We start from the raw sequence: 18891 nt of genomic DNA on the forward strand, positions 1-18891 counted from the left end.
ATCTTGGAGCCCGGATTGTCTGAGTTGAAGCAGCACAGAGAGCAAAGAGAGTGGCTCACCCAACTCTCTCAGCAGTTACTGTGGTCACCTAGTGCGTCTGCGTCCCTGGTCCTGGGTCTTTACGACAGTGAGGGTCAGAGCAAGGAGACAGTCAGCCTCGGCGAATGTGGAGGGGAGGTTTATTGGAAATGGCTTTTTCTCTAAGCTTCTCTCCTCAAACTCTTTGCTAATCTGTGTAATATCGGCCCCTGGTAATATGTTTATGAAATGCAAACACTACGTGAACAGGCGACATTATTTAATAGGTCAGGTTCCCAACAGGACAGCTGGCACCCTCAGCTGGGGAATTGGGGAAGGGATGAATGAGGGGTCATTTGGAGGGTGGGGTGAGGCGTGGGGGCCTGTGGGAGGGTGGCCTCGCGAGGGCTGCAGCTTCGCTTGAGGGGCACTGCGAGCCTGAGGCCGTCTCCAGGGCCTCAGCACCCCACTTCCCTTTCCCCTGCCCTGAATGCAGCTGTGGCAGAGGGCCACACGGGTCACCCAGGCAGACAGCATGGGGAAAGGTCAGCAGGCCTGGGCCGGCAGCTCAGCACTTGTGTGTTCTCCACGCCGTCTTTATGTTTCCGTAAGTCTAGAGAAGTTCCTTGTAGAATAAGCCACATAAAAGTAATGGAGATCACACTTTCCAATCCAGAAATTGGGACTCTTTTGCAAATATCTTCAACCCTGTCGCGTGTAGGATGCGCACATCTCCATGGCTCCGAGTACTTTCTTGTGGAGGAAGGAGGCCACAGAGCCGCTGAGTGCGGGTGTTCTCGACCTGAAGCCAAGACGTGGGGCAGTGGGCGAGCAGAGAGTGGATTAGGAGAAGAAAGAGAGGACGCCATGAGCGGAGACACGGAAGACATCTTCCAGCTGGAGACAGGAAACACCGCTCCTGGGGGAGACGCTCTCCCTGGGCTCACGGAGCTGCCGAGCTGAAGGAGCGAGGCCAGCCAGACGGAGGGTGGAGAAAAGAGGAGTGGGCAGAGGAGGAGGACTCGTCCCTCCTTGCCGCTCCTGCTGCTGGGCCTCCTCGCACAGCTCCCGGCTTCCTCCCTGCTGCTTCCCCTCCTGAGTCCCATCCACAGGCGCCTCCAGGCGGTGTCCTGAGCTCTCTGACCAGGCTTGCTCGACACCTGGACTTCCACGTACCAGGGCTGCGTCTCTGCCGATCGCACCCTTTTCAGGTTTGTGGAATATCTGTCTCCTCTCTGTGTTTAACAGTGCAGCCCGAGAGGGAAAGGGCCGTGTCCTGCTCCCTCACACCCTCAGAAATACCCAGAGCTGTGGATATTGTGGGCGCTGACACGTGCTGGTGGATCAAACTTCCCTGAGGACTGCGAGGGCCTGGGCTTAGAACTGGGTCAGGAGGGGGGTTTCGGGTGCAGGCACCGGGCCTCGCCGGCAGAGGGACAGGCACAGGAGAGCATCTGGCAGTGGCAGCTCTTAGCCCTGGCGCTTGGGCTCCTCCTGACTCAGGAGGGGGGTCACCCGAGAAGAGGGTCCTGGAGGCACAGCCACTCCGGGACGTGGGGGCGGGGGGCTCTGACTTGTCTGCTGAATTCCATGGTGTAAATTCTCCCCCCTCCTCAGGTTTCAAGCCGCCAGCGTCCTGTCACCAACTGCTTGTTGGGCAGAGAGGAGCACAACCGGCTCCATTATTGACATTTGGAACTGAGTGTTGATACAGTTCTGTTATTTTATCTAAACGCGTAGCATTCCGTTTTTCATCTCTTTTGTCTTCTTCAAACTGGAAAGTTTCTCGGTTTTCATGCATTTATCTCCCAGAAGCACTTTAGGTTTGTTTTGTCCAGTCCCCCGGGTGGGAGTGGAATCCCTTTTGCCTTCTGTTTGGATCGCGTTAAGTTAGTAGATTTATTAGGTTCTGTTTGACATTTTAAAATGTAGAGTCTGCCCAACTGTGAATGTTGTATTTCTTTTTTATGATGTTCAGTTAAGTTGCATCGTTTTTCACCAACGTGTCCATGGCCAGAAGAACCAAAGCAGAAGTCGAGGCGCCTGCTGCAGGCAAAGGGCAGAGCTACAGGGACGGCCAGAACGTGATGGACGGATCACCGCTGACCCCCGGGACACGTCCTCAGGGTTTTCCTTCCTGCCCAGCCAGGCGGCGGCTGCGTGCTGCCCGCTGTCCCCGGGGTCACCCACCCTGGGCCCCTCCAGGGCCCCAGGACTCTCGAGTTAGAAAGGCAGACAGAGGGAGGAAGTGGAGGAAATCAGGTGGAAATGCGAATCTAACGAGGAAGAGCCCTGCCTTTGTTCTGCCTTTGGGGTGGCTTCCCACTGCTGTTTCCCAGTCCTGCGGAGGAGGGCAGGGCTGGCTCTGCCTTCGTGATGGGCCTCCCTCCTGTTTGTCTCCAACTGGGCGACATCTGCTCGTCCCGAGCTGGTGATGAAGGCTCTTTTTTTATTGTGGTAAAATACATAACATAAAATTTACCATCTTCACCATTTTTCAGTGCACAGTTCAGTGGCATTAAGTACATTCACACTGTTGTGCAGCCCTCACCACCACCATCTCTAGGACTTTTTCATCTTCCTGAACTGAAGCTCTGTCCCCATCAAACACTAACTCCCCATCCCTCTTCTGCCAGCTTCCCATTCTACTCTTTGTCTCTGTCATATAAGTGGCACCCACCATTCTACTCTCCGTCTCTGTCATATAAGTGGAATCACACAGTATTTGTCCTTTTGTTACTGGCTCATTTCACTCAGCATAATGTCCTCAAGGTTCACCCATGTCATAGCATGTATCAGAATTTCCTTCCTTTTCAAGGCTGAATGATATTCCATTGTATGTATGTATGGACCACATTTTGCTTATCCATTTTATCTGTCGATGGACACTTGGGTTGCTTCTACATTTTAACTATTATGAATAATGCTGTTATGAAAATGGGTGTACAAATATCTCTTTGAGTCCCTGCTTTCAATTCTTTTGGTGTTTACCCAGAAGTGTTATTGCTGGGTCGTATGGTAGTTCTGCTTTTGATTTTTTGAGAAACGTCCATACTGTTTTCCAAAGTGGCTGCACCATTTTACATTTCCGCCAACAGTGCACAGGGTTCCAACGTCTCCACCTCCTCATCAACACTTGTTGTTTTCTGTTTTTTGGGTAAGAACCATCTGATGGGTGTGAGGGGGCATCTCATTGTGGTTTTGATTTGCATTTTCCTGATTATTAGTGAGGTTGAGCATCTTTTCATGTGCCTGTTGTCCATTTGTATGTCTTCTTTGGAGAAATGTGTATTCGAGTCCTTTGCCCGATTTTGAATTGGGTTGTTGGTTTTTGTTGAGTTGTAGGAGTTCCTTATATATTACCGAAGGCTTATTTCTATAGTCTGTTTATAGTGCTGGGAACTAACTAACCTGATGCTGCCATTATTTCTGGTCATAGTTACTGGTAAGGGTAAAGCATGTCCTCATTTGATGGCTTAAACAACGTTTCTACGTTCATTAACTTGAATTCATCTTTAAAATGATGGAAAATTTATTTTGCTTTTTATAACAGAAGGTTAAAAAGAGTTCAGTGAAATCTCTGGCTTTCGTGTTTCCAGGGCCCGGTGTTATCCTGGAGTGAAATGTTAAAGCTCGGTAAGAAATCCCAGGATATACAGAGGTTACCTTTCAGAGGCCTAAGCCCAAGTGATGCTGGAATAAAACTGTCATAATGGCAACATTGTATCATCTAGTTGATAAATCCGGTAAATATTTGCCAGAAGCCAGGAAAAACCCACAGCAATAAGGACAGATGATATCCATCAAAATGGCAGCTGTTTACCCAAGAGTGACACAGTGTGAGCAAAGACATGGACATTTGGACGTGCTCTCAGGACAATGGCCTGGCAAAGAAAGCTGAGAGCAGGTGGGAGCTGGGAAGGTCAGGCTGCCCCTGGAATCTGTGGGAAAATCAAGCTCTCGGTGCTCAGGGCCCTCACCCGCATCAGGTGGGGTCTCTACACCCCAAGCACGAGTGTCTGTAAAAGTGCACACTCTCCGGCCTGTTTCAGCACCTACGGCACCAGACCTTTCCTTCCTGCTCCAACAGGTCAACACAGACAACTTTCCATGAGATTTTCCGAGAGACGGAATGTTCCCTAGATGGTCACATGCAAGGAGCTGCCCTCCCTTCTGCAGCCGGGCCTCCTGCCTCCAGCTCTCACAGGGGAGTTCTGGCCTCCGCCCCGTCCGTCAGGGTGCTAGTGTGCAGGGGGGAACAACACAGGCTGATTCCTCTTTTTACATGCCTGTCAACAGCTTATTAAACATGCCTCATTGAACCACCTGGCAGGTGGGCAGTGGAGGAGAAGGGAACTTTAGATGATGCTTCAGAGACACCCCACTGAATCTCCTTTGTTCTTCTGGAAAATTTTGAGAGGTTCCCTTATGAATGGGGGTTCTATGACGACTTTTCTCCAGCCACCTGGGTCTCAGGGTTCTCTTGATTTCTCTGCTGCTCACTCTGCCTTCTTTCATCAAAGAAAAGAAAGCAGAAGCCAGCACACACTTTTCCCCAATGACGCCGGGACGGCCTTGCCGATGTGTTCTCTGTGAGAGCCTCTTCAGGATCTGAAACGATTTGCATGGCGCCCAAATCCCACCTTCAACCCTACGATCAACTTTGTGGCTCTCTTAGACCAAACTCTGACTTATTTTTCTAAAAAGGACTGCTGCCCAAAAACAGAGAAGACCTTTATAATTAGTCCAATTATCTCTAACATTCTTATTTGAATGTCACCCTGGGATGACACCACAGAGGGTTATGTACATTCAAATGGAAATCATACGTGAGTATTTTAATAAGACCTTCCTTCCAGAATCCTCATCCCAGTTCTAAGAGAAAACATGAGAAGAGACACGAAAATAGGGAAATACATGAGCCCAAAAGGGAGCACCCATGAGCTGACAGGGACCCCTAAGCCCTCTGGCACCTGTGCAGTTGGAGCATAGATTCCAGCCCGGCAAGGGTGTTGAAGTGGGACCTACTGAGGTGGCCCCCAGGATGATGGCGGGGGGTGGGGAGTGAGGGGTTCGTCAGGCAAAGGGAGCAGGGACCATACTTGGAATGTGAAGGGGCTGTGAGATCCGGGGGCTGCGAGCACATTGTGAGGTGGGCAGGGGCCGGCCGGAGGAGGCCGATGTGCAAGGCTGAGGGGCTGGGTGCCCCCCATTGAGGACGGGAGCCACAGGAGACATTTGACCAAGATGCTGTGGTCAGAGTGGAATTCCTTGAGCTTTTTCTGGGTGGAGGTGGGACGGGCACACCCCAGTCCTGGTGGAAACCACTGGGGGAGGAGATTCTGGAACTTGCTTGTTTGGGGGAGTAACTCTCCTCTGGGGACCTGCAGACTGAGTGACACCTCTCTCCCCTGTCGGCAGCCCCACCCAGCCCGACACGGGGAACCTCAGAATGTTTGCCGATGATTATTTGACAATATTTAATGCCCTCATAGCACTGGGCACGCTGGTTGCGCCCTGGGGGCCCGGGGTCCAGGGAGAAGTCACAGTGGGTGTTCTGGGGGGCGTTGAGGGAAGAGGCTGGTTCAGTGTTCGTACAGCCAAGGTGGCCTTCTTGGTATCTGAAGCTCCTCTTGCTCCCCAAGCTCCATCTAGACCTGAAGGATGACCCAAAGACAGCCCCCAGGGTCACACGGGTGACCATCTGTGCAGAGTTCACACACAGATATTCTGGGTTGGCCGACTGGCTCATGAGGTTTCTGCAAGGAATTTCCCTGGAAAATTTGGCAGATCTAAGGCTGAATATAGCCTGTTCACTAAAACCCTTTCCAGAACTATCAACTCCGGACTGTGTGGAGGAATTAGAAAAGGTGTTGCAGAGCCCTGACCACAGAATGACAGCTTGAGAGAGCATTTAGAGATTCAGTCTAACTTCCTGGTTTTTCCTGTGAGGACACCGAGGTGGGACTGTGGGTAACTCTGAGGCTGCCCAGCAGTGGGTCCCACTGCACCAGCTGTCCATCAGCAGTCAGCTTCCCTGAATGCAGGCTAATTTCTGGTTCCAAAGTTCTTCTACACCAAGATATTGATAGCTTTCTTGCTTATTCTAATAAAAATTCGGGTAGAATCTGAGGGTCCTGTAGTGAGGAGAGAGTGAAAAAAATTCTAGCGTGATCTTTCCAAAGGACACGAGGCAGGCCCTAAAGTCGATGCTAAGTCTTCCAGATGAAGGTCCTCTTGTTAGTTTGTCTGTTTGTAGACAAATCCTACGTGCCTGACACGGGATTGGGCACTTGAGAGTGCTCAATAGTATTTATTTCAGATAATGCTGGGAGAAAGTCTGTGTGGAGACTCTCTTCAAGAACCCAAAGCTTGAAGTGGCAAGAATAAAAGGGACTGATGTGTGGACCAAGCCCCCCACATCAGGACCCCCAGGTTGCACAGCCTCCTTCCCTGAACTATCACCACCGCCCTCCTGGAAGGAGCTGAGGGGGCCCTCAGGGGCTGCCATCCCTCCCTGGAGGGAGAGCTGGTTTCCTCACTCAGAGCTTGTCCCTTGAACGCTCGTGCTGCTCCTGCTCCCAGGCCGCACGACTCACCCACACCCACCTCAGAGCACACGGGCCCAGCCAGCTGCAGGGGTCAGAGCCTGAGGTCTTCCTGGATTCAGGCGCTGGAACATACGCTGTGCCTTCAGCTTCAGCCGACATCATCCCTGCATCCCCCCAGGAGGACACGGGGTCACTGCTCAGCACGACCAGCAGCGTTTCCCTCTCCTCACCTGCTCTGGGCTGCCTGGGCATCTTCTGCGGCATATTTTCTGCTGTAAAGTAGCTCTTGGTGGCAATTTTAACTCGATTTCATCAAGGTGCTAATGTTGGAGGTAGAAGGCATGAGCACAGTGGTCAGCCCCGAAGAGAAGATGGGTTTGTTCAGAAAACTGCGAGGGACCGGCCCCACTGGGAACCTCTCTCAAGGCAGAAAATGGCTCTAGCCAGACACAGAATGTTCTTGGTTCCCTGTGAGCCAGTGTCCCTCTCAGGACCGTCTGCCCCATCCTGTCCATTAGAGCAGCGCTCAGGTCACATGTGTCCTCTAAAATGAAGCCTGGATTTTAATTACTCAGGGGAGATATTCACACTAATGCCTAGGCAGCCGAAACCCTAATGTGCTCCTCTAATTAAAAATTAATGTTGCAAGTTTAATTAAGTGTTCATAATGAATATGCAATTAGAAAAGCTCTTGCAGCATTTAGGGACCCATTGCTCAAAATTTTGTGCTCTGGTACATTTGGTTTTCCCTCCAAGAGATGTAAAGCAGGTTATTCAGAATTTAGGGCCACATTTAACATTCTTCTATTTGCCAGCCAACTGCTCCAGTGGCTTCAGAGATGACATCTTGCTATTTATTCGACAAATATTTATTGAGTTTTCTCAAGAAGAAATATAATTATACTTTAGTGATGGTCTTTGTTCAGTGGTTTAACTAGGCTTAAACTCAGAAGATGGCAATTCAAAACTGTTTGACTGCTAGTAATATTCTAAGGAATTATTTGGATTGTGATTGGGGAAAGACCTCACCTTTGGTATAAAAGGCAGCTTAAAAATGTACATGATTGGGGGCTGGCCCCATGGCCTAGTGGTTAAGGTCAGCATGCTCCATTTTGGCGGCCTGGTTTCAGTTCCCAGGTGCAGACATATGCCACTCATCAGCGGCCTTGCTTGGCAGCGACCCACAAACAAAATAGAGGAAGATTGGCATAGATGTTAGCTCAGGGAGAAACTTCCTCAGGAAAAAAAAAATGTACATGATCGACTTTCATAGAGTGGAGGAACAAGAGGATTATTCCATCTATCCATTATCCATCCATCATCCGTCTGTCCATCGTCCATTCATCCATCCATCCATCATTCACCATCCATCTATCCATCCGTCATCCACCCATCATCCATCAATCCCTCATCTATCCATCATCCATCATCCCTCCATCCATTATCCATCCATCATCTATCTATCATCCATCCTCTCCACTCCCCTCCCTTTCTCTTTCTCTCCTAAGCTCCAGACCTAAATTTTCTGTTGCTTGCTGGACAATTTCATTGAACGTTCTAAAGGCTCTCAAACTCAACATGCCCAGGAACCCATTATCTTCTCCTCTAATGGATTCCTGCTCTGAAATCCCCAGCTGTGGTGAATGACACCACCATCCACCCAGCTGTCCAAATTCAAACGTCAGGAATCATCCTAGATGACTTCTTCTCACTTATCTACACCAAATTGTGTTGATTCCACCTTCTCATACTCACCTTCACTGACACTGAGTTGGAGCCCTCCTCATTGGTCCTACAGATTCCTATAGCAGCATTAGGTTATGTTATTTTCCTTGCTTAAAATATCCAATGGTTCTCAGCATAAAATACAGACTCCTTGGCATGAAAAATAAGTTGCTTCATGAACTGATCATATGTGTATTTATAGCTTCATTTTTTACCATCTGCCACAGGCATCCTCTGATCCATTCATTCAACATTTAGCAAATATGTTTTGAGCTTCTGCTATGAGCGAGGTACTCTACCATGAACAACAGTGAACAAGACATTCCCTGCCCTCAAAGATGTCATGGTCCAAAGATTGAATTATTTGTAGTTCCAAAACCTTCCTTCAAGTTTTCTGCTGTGTGGTCAGCCTGAAACGTGCTCCTGGGTCCCTTTTCCCTCCTCCTTCATCTGGACAGCCCCTTCTTGTCTTTTAACACTTATTCTCACGTTGCCCTCTCTGGAACCTTCCCTCTCACATCTGTGGTTCCTCTGGGCTCCTGCAGCCCCTTGCACATTCATGTCCCATAGCACACACATCTCAAGTATTGACTTTGTGAGTATGTGTTTATTAGATCATATTGGGACAGGCTTCCCTTGAAAGGGAATTTGCTGGCCCTCTGAGAATTAACTGGAAACCTTAGTGTGGATCAGAGCAAAGACGTGCCAAGTGACCTTACAGAGAAAATGTCCCAGGCAAAGGTTTGTGTGTAACTTGATTAAAGTTGCATATAAACAAAGAGGGCTCACCCATCAGGAAGGGAAAGACAGGGGCTCATCAGCCATGAAAACCAAGAGAAAGGAAGGAGCCCACAGTGAGGGCGCACTCCAAGGAGAGGGGCCAAGTCACTAACCTAACGCCTGGCTCTCGGACCCAATATGTGCCTCGAGAGGGTCGGCTTCGGCCGGCACCGCCATCCCATTCATCCCCTGACTCCTGGCTTAGGTCCTTGTCCACCGATCCCCAGACACCACCTCAGTGTGCCTTCCTGTGGGTTAGCCTATATGGACAGAATGCAACACGGTCTCTGCCCTGCTCTGATTGTCAATTAATTCACCAGCAATCTGGTTTGTGTACCTCAGTCCTTGTGAATCTGATTTGGCAACTTCATGAGGAGGGTGAGGACCTGGACTGGAGTTCCAAATGGAAATTCCAAGTTGGGTACTGCCCACCCCATGCACTCTCCACTCACACGCACACTCCGTTCTTCTCAGGGTCCTGCTCTGAGCTCAGGGAAGTGCCCCACAGAGACAGGGGTCAGGTCAGAAGGCAGGTATGTCACTCACGCTCCAGGTTTTCCTAAGACTCACCCAAATGTTAAAAGTTTCTCCTTGGCTCTTTTTTTATAGCACCTGACAACTTCAGAATCATCTGTAACGTGCAGAATTCCTTCAGCCCTCGACAGCCCTTTCTGGCTCTGTCACAAGTCTCTGGTGTGACTCTCTCTTACAGGGTCTTCGAGAGCCTCTTTATGGGGAACAGCATCCAGTGTGCCTTGATCAACACAAGATATTTGTTTCCCCACATTTTTCTTAAGTTCTCATGAAAAATTTAAGCCCTAAAACTTGGCTTTCTGCTAATAACAGAAAAAACAAATTCCCCAGGTATTTTAAGGCACAGTCAAAATTGCTTGCTGCTTGCTAGTCTGGAATTCTGTCAAAATAGAAACACGAAGAAGAAATTCCTCCTTGACCAGAATCTCAGAACAAGTGAGTTAGCCTATGTTGTGAACTGCCAGTCCAATGTGAAGCAGTCTTCTGCATCTGACCGTGGCCCTGCTCTCTCATTCCTGTGGAGCTGTCGATGGGCCTCCTGGTTGCTCATCCATGGCACCGCGTGTGGACATCGTGAGGTGTCGCGGTACAAAGTCTGCCTTCGAGGTCTTGTGACCTATTTCCAGGTGTCGCCTATTCCTGGTAAAGTGGAAACATCAGAGGGACAGTGGCATGGTGCTGGGAGCGCAGGCTCCTGACTGCTGCCTGGACTCACCTCATCTCTCCTTCCTTAAAACTGGCAAAATAATGGTCCCCACCCGTGGGGTCGTGGGAGGAGTCAGCGAGATGATGGCTCTGGTAATATTTCTGTTGAGAGCGCCAGAATCGCCTGCACCGGCTTCCTTATGGGAGCAGAAAACCCACGACTGGGACATTCTAGTCCAGCCGGCTCTCCTGGTGGTTTTCATTACCATCGAAACCGTCTGTCCCGAGGTGGGCTTGTTGGGACAGGTTCCAGTCATTTCACGTGTTTGGACAACTCTTGAGAGACACCCTCCCTCCACCCCGCAGTCCCGTGGGCCACATCTTCACGTAGACTCTGGAGTACGCGAGTCCTGGGAGGACGCAGCTCCAGCTGACCGCAGCTGGTCTCAAATGTCTCACTTGGATTCTTGTTCGTATCGATTTCCAATTTTTGGAGGTAGTGCTTTCTGATTTTTCCTTCATATTATTCATTCTTAAAGAATATCTAAATACAGATATTTGAGAGTTTTCCCATGTGACCAACACTGTATAACACCGTGTAAGGAAATTGGGGAGCAGGATGGAATCTCCAATATCTGGGGGCTGTGAGGACAGAGTTCACTTGCTGACCAGGGCACTGTCTGTGGTCTGGTCTGTGTGGGACGGGTTCAAGGGGGCTGGGCCTCTGAGCATCGCAGGTGACGAGAGTCCACAGCCCTCAGCTGATGGGGGAGTAGGCGGGACCAGCCGCTTCCTCTGAGACCAGGCCGAATCTCCCACTGCCCTGGGGGTGTGTGCCCAGACAGCCAGCGTCTGACCGTGAGGCGTGGTTTCTCTTTGCCATCTTTTCCGTTGTAGCGCTTGAGGCTGCAGTGTTGCAGGGTGTCAGAGGCTCACCAGCAGAGGTAAAGGAGCATCATCTGGGGAATCTGGCATCCTGTGGCCCCTTCTGATCTTTTGTGTTGCAATAGGACCGGGGTCAGAGTGAATATGGCAGGGAGCTGCTAAAATGATTTCTTTTCTTTGAAAGTGTTTCCAGGTAATTTGATGTAAAAGGTAAAAGGTTAAAAAGAAGTCCATTAGAGGTTTTCAATCGCCTTTCATATAAAGAAACAAAACCCGAACCTCAGAGCCCCCAGTGCCCACTTGCTCCTCCTCACTCCGGAGGAGCCGGGCCTGGGGCCTGGCCCAGGGCTCGTAAGAGCAGCGGAGGCAGGTCCTCAAACCCCGTGTGTGCCTTGTCTGTGAAGTGTTATCCACACACAGGTTCATCCTGAGAAGTACGTGACATCATGTCTTGCGTGCACCCCTGGCAAATTTTAGGCACTCAACAGACTCCACTTTCCTTCGTGGCTCAGGTCTCCTGTCTGCTTCTGAAAGGGGCTGTCCTTCTTACCATATCCAAATAAGACACGTCGTAGTTCCTTCCAAACACTGCTGCTTCACCTTGGGAAATGTTGTGTTCCTAGTTTGGAGCAGACAGATCTTTGGCATGAGGACAATGAGATATTTTCTGGCCTGCTCTGGGAGGTGGCCTGCCCTCGACGGCTGACAGTGCTTCACGGGAGAGAGTGGTTTCCAGCGTCCACTGGACACTGAACTGGCAGCTTTCATCCAGCTGGAGGCTCAGCAGACGCCCTTTCCCTTCCTCATTTCCGTTGGTGTCTCTCTGTTGCTGTCCCAAACAACCTTCCCAATTTTATTTGTGGAATATGATCAGAGTTAATTTCTCCAGATAATGCTCCATCCTCTGAGCAGACTCTGGGGTCTGCTTACTGAGTGACTGTCTGAAGGCCGTGCCCTTTGTGATTTTTACTGTGCAGAGTGCCCCAGGAGCCCTGTCTCCTCTGTCCTGCTGCCTCCCCCACACTGTCAAGAAGAGAAGCTTGTGAAAGAGGCCACATGGCCTGGGGCCTCTCCTCCTCGGTGCAAGAAGCGGCTGAGCTAGGACATCCTTAGTCTTCTCCAGTCGACACATCGGCGGTCCCACGACCTCAGCTCCCGACCTTTTGAATTCTGACCCTTTCACAGTCTCAGGTGCACCTCTTGACCCTGGGTCCCCTTCTCTACGGCACCACAGTTCCAAATTTCCATTTCAGGAAAACGAGAGGTTCCGTTATCCAACATTGGTTTGGGTATGATGTTTAAGGATTCTAAGTGTTACTCCAGAGGCTGCCGAATCAGAACAGATTATTAGTTAAACCAGCTATTTTAAAAAATTTAATGGTGTGTAATGATAATGTATTGCATTGTCATTGGAGGGTACATACTTTGCATAGGTAAATGATAATTTTCATAAACGCAAATGGCTACATTTACCACATGCCTCAATTCTGGCCGTATTTTCCCGGGAGCCACCTCCGTGGCACAGAGGTGACAGAACTCTGCCTTCCTGAGAGGATGGACAAGATACTTGGCCAGACGCATAGATGGAGCAAGGGCTTATCACTTGCCCAGACCGCCCTGAGTGTTGGGGTATACTATTCTAGCTTCTCTTCGTTCTCCAAAGTGCCTCTTCATTCTCCATTTACCATCTTGTATTTGTTTAAAACTCATCACTCACGTTGACATACCACCTGTGGAGGTGACTTGATTTCCTCCTACAGCCGGGAGCTGAGAGGCAGTTTCCCCCTGTGTCTGCGGCTGGTGATGTGTCTGCCTTGATGTTCTGCGAGGCGCTATTCGCTCGGTGCCTGGGTCACTGACCCGACAAATGGTCAGCAGTAATGTGTGTGTGCAAGGCACCTTGCTGCACTCAGGCTTTTCAGACAGAACCCGTCGAACCCCCCCCACCCCGAGAGATGCCTGGAGATGGATGAAACGTTGTCAGGAAGAAGGCCCCCCAGGGTGCAGGCGAGAGAAGAGCTGGGCCCCCCTCCTTCCAAAGCCCTGTCACAGTTCCTGCCTTTGACCCCGTGTCACCCGCAGGTCTGTGCTCAGGGCTCTGTAGGCGCCAGGTCAGCTAACTCACAGCATGAGGTGGGCACAGTGGCCACTCGTGTCCTGTGGAGAAGATGGCACAGCCCACAGCACCTGATCATCACACACCAGCACGCTGATCCACTATTTCACGCCCCGCCCGCCCTGCCAAACCCACGTCTGCAATTCCAGATGCCTCACATCCAGCCCCTGGAGGGGACGGGCAGGGACATCAGTGGAAAATCCTGGGGATCCTCCCCAGTGGCTGCGGGGAGGTGGGACATGTGTGAGCTTGAGAATGGTTTTTGTTTTACACAGACTTCCACGTGAAGGCTACTGTTCTGATGCTACAAAAACATCAAAGTGGGGCCCAAAAGGCAACATATGTATTTACACAAATATATCATGTGCTTTCAGCTTCTCTTCGGAGGTGTGGAAAGAGCCTGCCCTGGAAGTTCCGAAATCTGGGTCATCCCCCTTCTCACTCACAGCTGTGTGGCTTGGGGCAAGTCGCTCACCAGGTTCCATCCGGAATACGGACATGTCCTGCTTGCTTGGAGGCAGGGTGTCGGGGGAGAAAGCTGCCTAATAAATTTCAATCCTAAGATCTATGATTGTGAGTCGTTTTCAAAGAGCCGAGGAAAAGTGCTTAAGCTGCAGCCCCTGGATTTATTCAACGTGATGGAGAGAGGCCTTGTTACTGACCAAGGTGGGGGGGGGGTGTCGTCTGCCCGCTGCAAGACGTGCCAATAGTCAAGAGGTGAGGAGGTAGGAAAGAAAGGACTATTTATTACAGCTTGCTAGCAAGAGCGAAGATGGCCGACTAATGTCCGAAAAAATTCATCTTACCAAAACAGAGATTACTCAGGCCAGTTATATAGGGGCTGGTCTCTGGGTGGAGGAGGCATCTGGTCTCAGGTTGGGGCATCCATCTGATCTCCAGGTGGAGGCAGACATCTTGTCTTAGCTCCTGATAGTCTTTTGTTTTACTGGATGTGCATCAGAGACCGGAGCAACGCCCTATACCCTCATCTTTCAGTTGTCATTGATGTTGGCTGTCGGCATAGACTCTCTGCCTGGGGTTCATCACATTCCTAAGGAACTCAAAGGAACAAAGTTATGACTTATTGCAGCTGGGAGGGGCCATTCCATCCACAGAGACTCACAGTTAATCAGAGGTCATTCAAAGTTACAATATGGTTTCTTTTCTACAATATGGCTTCCCTTATGTCAGCCTGACATGAGTTTCCTGCTCGCTGGAACTGGTGACGCAGATGAGGAGGGCTGGATGGGCCTCCTCCCTCTCAACAGGCTGGTGGCAGAGACCACGAGGGAGGGAAGTGAAACTCTTCTCTTCAAGAAAAGCAAATATCCAGCCAGGTCTCCTCATGCTTGGGCAGCTCTTCCCCCTAGTCTCTGCTCCAAAGTTTGAGGATATTGTTGGAAGAGTTGATTGCTTGGTGACTATGTTTTAGATGGATTTTAATTGTTGTTTCTGCTTTTGCCTAGTGGGTCTTTTCTAGTAAAGGGCACAGCTTTAGAAATCTGAAGCAAAATCAACATAATGGGAAGTTTATGCAGTAAACAAACATGCAGGGAGGGGAGGAAGGAGGAGGGGGGAAGTGGGAGGGAAGGAGAGGTGGGAGTGGGGAGGGAAGTGTGGAGGCTGAAATCACCGTCTACCATGATTTATTGAAGGCAGTTCTGGGCCAGGTGTTCCCCGGGGTTTTCCCCCCAGTATTTTCAAAGTCCAGTGGAGATGACCTTTAAGATAGTCAGCATGAGTTAACTAAAACAGTTTCTTTGCTTGAATTAAAATGACATCAATTGATGGTGCTAAGATGTGATCTCGTGCCGACTAGAATCTGGATAGCAATCTTGACTAAATGGAGCTTAGACCTCTGTGTGCACATTCCTCCATGCGGGTGGCAGCCACGTGAGTGTCGCACCCATGTATGGCACACACCTGTGGTTGCAAATTCCTGAGGCCAGCGAGCTCCCCTGTGGCCTCTGCATGCGGTGCAGACTCCCTTCTGCTCTTCCTCTGTGAGGCCGTTCCGGCCCAGATATGTTGGGTTCTCTGTCCACCTTCCCTCTCGCCAGGCCCAGGTCCCATCTTTCGCTCATGTGTGTCCCTCAGAATATCAGCACTCACCACACTGTTTACGTTCAGGTGGAGAGAGCTGTAATTTCACATCCTCGTCTAAGAGTTGTAACGAACTTGCAGTGTTTTCTGTTCTGCTCATATGTGACTAGGATCTTTGATGGGCTGAGCCTGTTATTTGCTTGGTCTTCAGAAATCAGGCAGACTCAGAAAATGTCAAATCTGCGAGTGTTGATGGGTGAAGAGTCAGGCATCACGTGTTTGATGTCTCAGGACATTCGCTCACTTCACTTGAAAGGTTAGGCGTCACAGGAACATAATGAAAAAGTCCCAAAGGGCCAGGGGTGTCTTCAGAAGACACCATCTACTGCTTAAAAACATCAAACCGATGTTTCAGAAATCACCGTGACAGAGCCAGACCTGATTACTTCCTGGCCAAGAAGGCGAAGCCTGGAAGCTTGAGAGGTGGTGAGAGATGAAGGGCATCTCCTGTTACCCCCAGCCTTACAGCTTGTCTTCTAGCCTAATGTGGACGTCGTCCCACTTGATTACAGAGAAAGCCGACATCTTCGTTAGAAAGCTGTTAGAAAGATCTTAGTCTGCTCATCAGTCTTCTGATTATTATATGCATCCCTGTTATATGCATTAATAACTCATTGATCTGGGCAGACAGTCACAGCTTTCCTTAAAGAGGCTTTCTTTAAAAATTCATTGGATTTTCAGGAGAGGAATTACTCTTCTCTCTGATTCAGCTCCAAGCTTTCATAAAACGAATTCAAGGTTAGTTCTTAAAAACTGTGCCTAACACATAGGAGCTCAGCAAATATTATATGAACAAAATAATCTTTGTGTTGTTGACCTGCTTGGATGCTTACTAACTGAACTGTTATTTGAATTTCCATGCCTGCCTTGCCTCCCCAGGGAGACTGTGATCTTGCCGTGGCTGGGAAGCTCTCTCCCTCGATGCTGACTACTCCTAGGCCAGATCCTAAATGAACGTCTAATAACTTGATAAAGAAAACCTCTTTTGTGGGTTAGATGGGTCAATGATGAGTCGAGGTGGTCAGTCAGACCACAATGAGATGTACACCAGAAAAATGAACTAGTAAAGCAGACCTTTGATGAGCCCAAATGATGGAACATCTGGAGTTGGTGCCTGATTAGGAACAACTCCCTCCAGGTGATGAGCTAGACTATGAGAAGTGGGGGAGATGTCAGAAGGGCGTCGTGGGTTCACAGGATCATACGGGAAAGGTGTGGAGAAAGGAATGTGTATGTGCGTGATTGTAGGTGCACACGCGTGTGTGAAAGAGAGATGCAGAATAGAGCAGAAATAACAAATTGGTTGTAGAGATGTAAGAGGTTACTTAAAACGGAGGTCAGACCCAAAAGTTTGAATTGTTGTAAACCCTTTTTAGGAAGCAGATTGTGAAATTTTGTTGTGAACATTGTTTTGGCAGGTCTGTAGAAGACAGAATGAATGGTTAAGAAATTGGAGCGTATTTTAGAGGTCCAGGTACTCAGTGAAAAGGGTCTAGGTCAGGAGGACTGGAAAATGAAAGGGCGGATCTGAGACAGGCTGCAGGAGGACACTGCAGGCTGGGCGTGGATGTGGAAAGATTATGGATAATAAATGAAGGGAGGAGGTGAAGGCTAAGCCTATGTAGCCCTGGCGGAAAGCGCAGACCCCAGAGGGACACCCCACTTACCTACACAACTCTGGAGGAGAAGCATCCTTAGCGGAGGAGACACAGAAAGTGGAGGAGACACAGACAGATGAGAAATAAAAGTGAAATCAGGAAATCAGGCAAGAACAATATCAGGAGGTACAATGAGAGAGCTTCAAAGAAGGAGGCTGATTTTTAAGTAGTTTAGAACACAATTTCTTGTCTTGATGGTCTTCTATCCAACAAGAGATCTGGTACTCGTCAAAGACAAAAGGCAGACCACCTGTGATATAGGAAGCTCATTTTTGAAATTGTTTTTAAAAGAAAAGTGACAGAATATGCTGTGTGTGTTCAATGATGGTGGTTTGTCAATACACTTACGAATCGTAAGCATCAGGATGTCAGGCACTTGTTCTGCCCCACAAAACTTGAGGCTGGTTAATAAAACAGGCATCTTTAACAATATCTCCAGCAATCACCCACAGTCATGGTATTTAACTGAAGATGAGAGTCCTAAGTCACTTTCTTAAGTGTCAGGTGATTATGTTGAAAACCAAGGCCACCGTCTGGGAATGGGACCCTTACAGGAGCTGTGCTCATTGCTTGTCCCCATCAGAAAGACATCGAGTGTTTGCTTAGTCACACATCCTTGACGACAGGGACATGTCCTGAGAAATGTGTTTTCAGGCGATGTCGTTGTTGTACAAACATTGGACTATACTCACACACACCTGGATGGTGTAGCCTACTACACACCTCGGCTCTATGGTCTAGCCTATTGCTCCCAGGCTACAAATCTGTACAGCATGTTACTTTACTGAATACTGTAGGCAATTGTAACACAATGGTAAGTACTTGTGTATCTAAACATGTCTAAACATAGAAAAGGTACAGTAAAAATACAGCATAAAAGATAACAAGTGCAGGGGCTGGCCCCGTGGCGCAGCGGTTAAGTGCTCACGCTCCGCTGCTGGCGCCCTGGTTCAGATCCCGCGCGCACACCGATGCACAGCTTGTCAGGCCATGCTGTGGTGGTGTCTCATATAAAGTGGAGGAAGATGGGCACAGATGTTACCCCAGGGCCAGTCTTCCTCCGCAAAAAGAGGAGGATTGGCATGGATGTTAGCTCAGGGCTGATCTTCCTCACACACACACACACAAAAGATAACAAAATGCACCATAAACATTCCTCTCTATTAATGAAAATCTTTCTGTGTTGGGGGCCATGTTTTCAAACTTTCTAAGGAGCTTGTTGAGGTCTGCAAAATCTTCTGCTAAACCCTTCACTGTGAATATTCTTGGGAGTTCTTTTTCTTTTTCTTCTGCAGTTTTTTTCTCTTGCCTCTTCTTCAGCTATGCATTCCTGTTCCAGGTCCAACAACTCCTCATTAGTTAATTCCTCAGGAACCACCTCTAGGAGCTCCTCTCTTGTCCACACCCAGGTTAAAGTTGTTTGCTGTCTCAACTATAGCTTTACTGAATTTTGCAACCTCCTCATCCTTGGCAAATCCTTTGAAGTCATGGACAAACCTCTTGAGTGTCTTCTTCCAGATGCCATTCATACACTTCTTGGTAACATCACCCCAAGCCCAAGCAGGGCGCTTGATGCAGTCACAGATGTTGTACTCCTTCCAGAATTTCCTCAGTGTCTTCTCAGTGTCTTCCTCAGTTGCAGCAATAGCCTGGGCAAAGGTCCTCCTCAGGTAGTAGGCCTTAGAAGCTGCTATAATTCCTTCATCCATTGGTTGGATCAAAGAGGTGGTGTTTGGAGGGAGACATAACATTGTTATTAGGGTGAAGATCATCAATAAAAGGAAGATGTCCAGGAGTATTATCAACCATAAGCAAAATCTTGAAAGGTATGTTATTCTGCAAATAGTACTTCTCTATTTCGCTGGCATAGCAATTC

This window comes from Ceratotherium simum, chromosome 1 (genome assembly GCF_057802395.1).
Source record: "Ceratotherium simum simum isolate JZ-2026a chromosome 1, ASM5780239v1, whole genome shotgun sequence".
In the NCBI taxonomy this organism is placed as follows: Eukaryota; Metazoa; Chordata; class Mammalia; order Perissodactyla; family Rhinocerotidae; genus Ceratotherium; species Ceratotherium simum.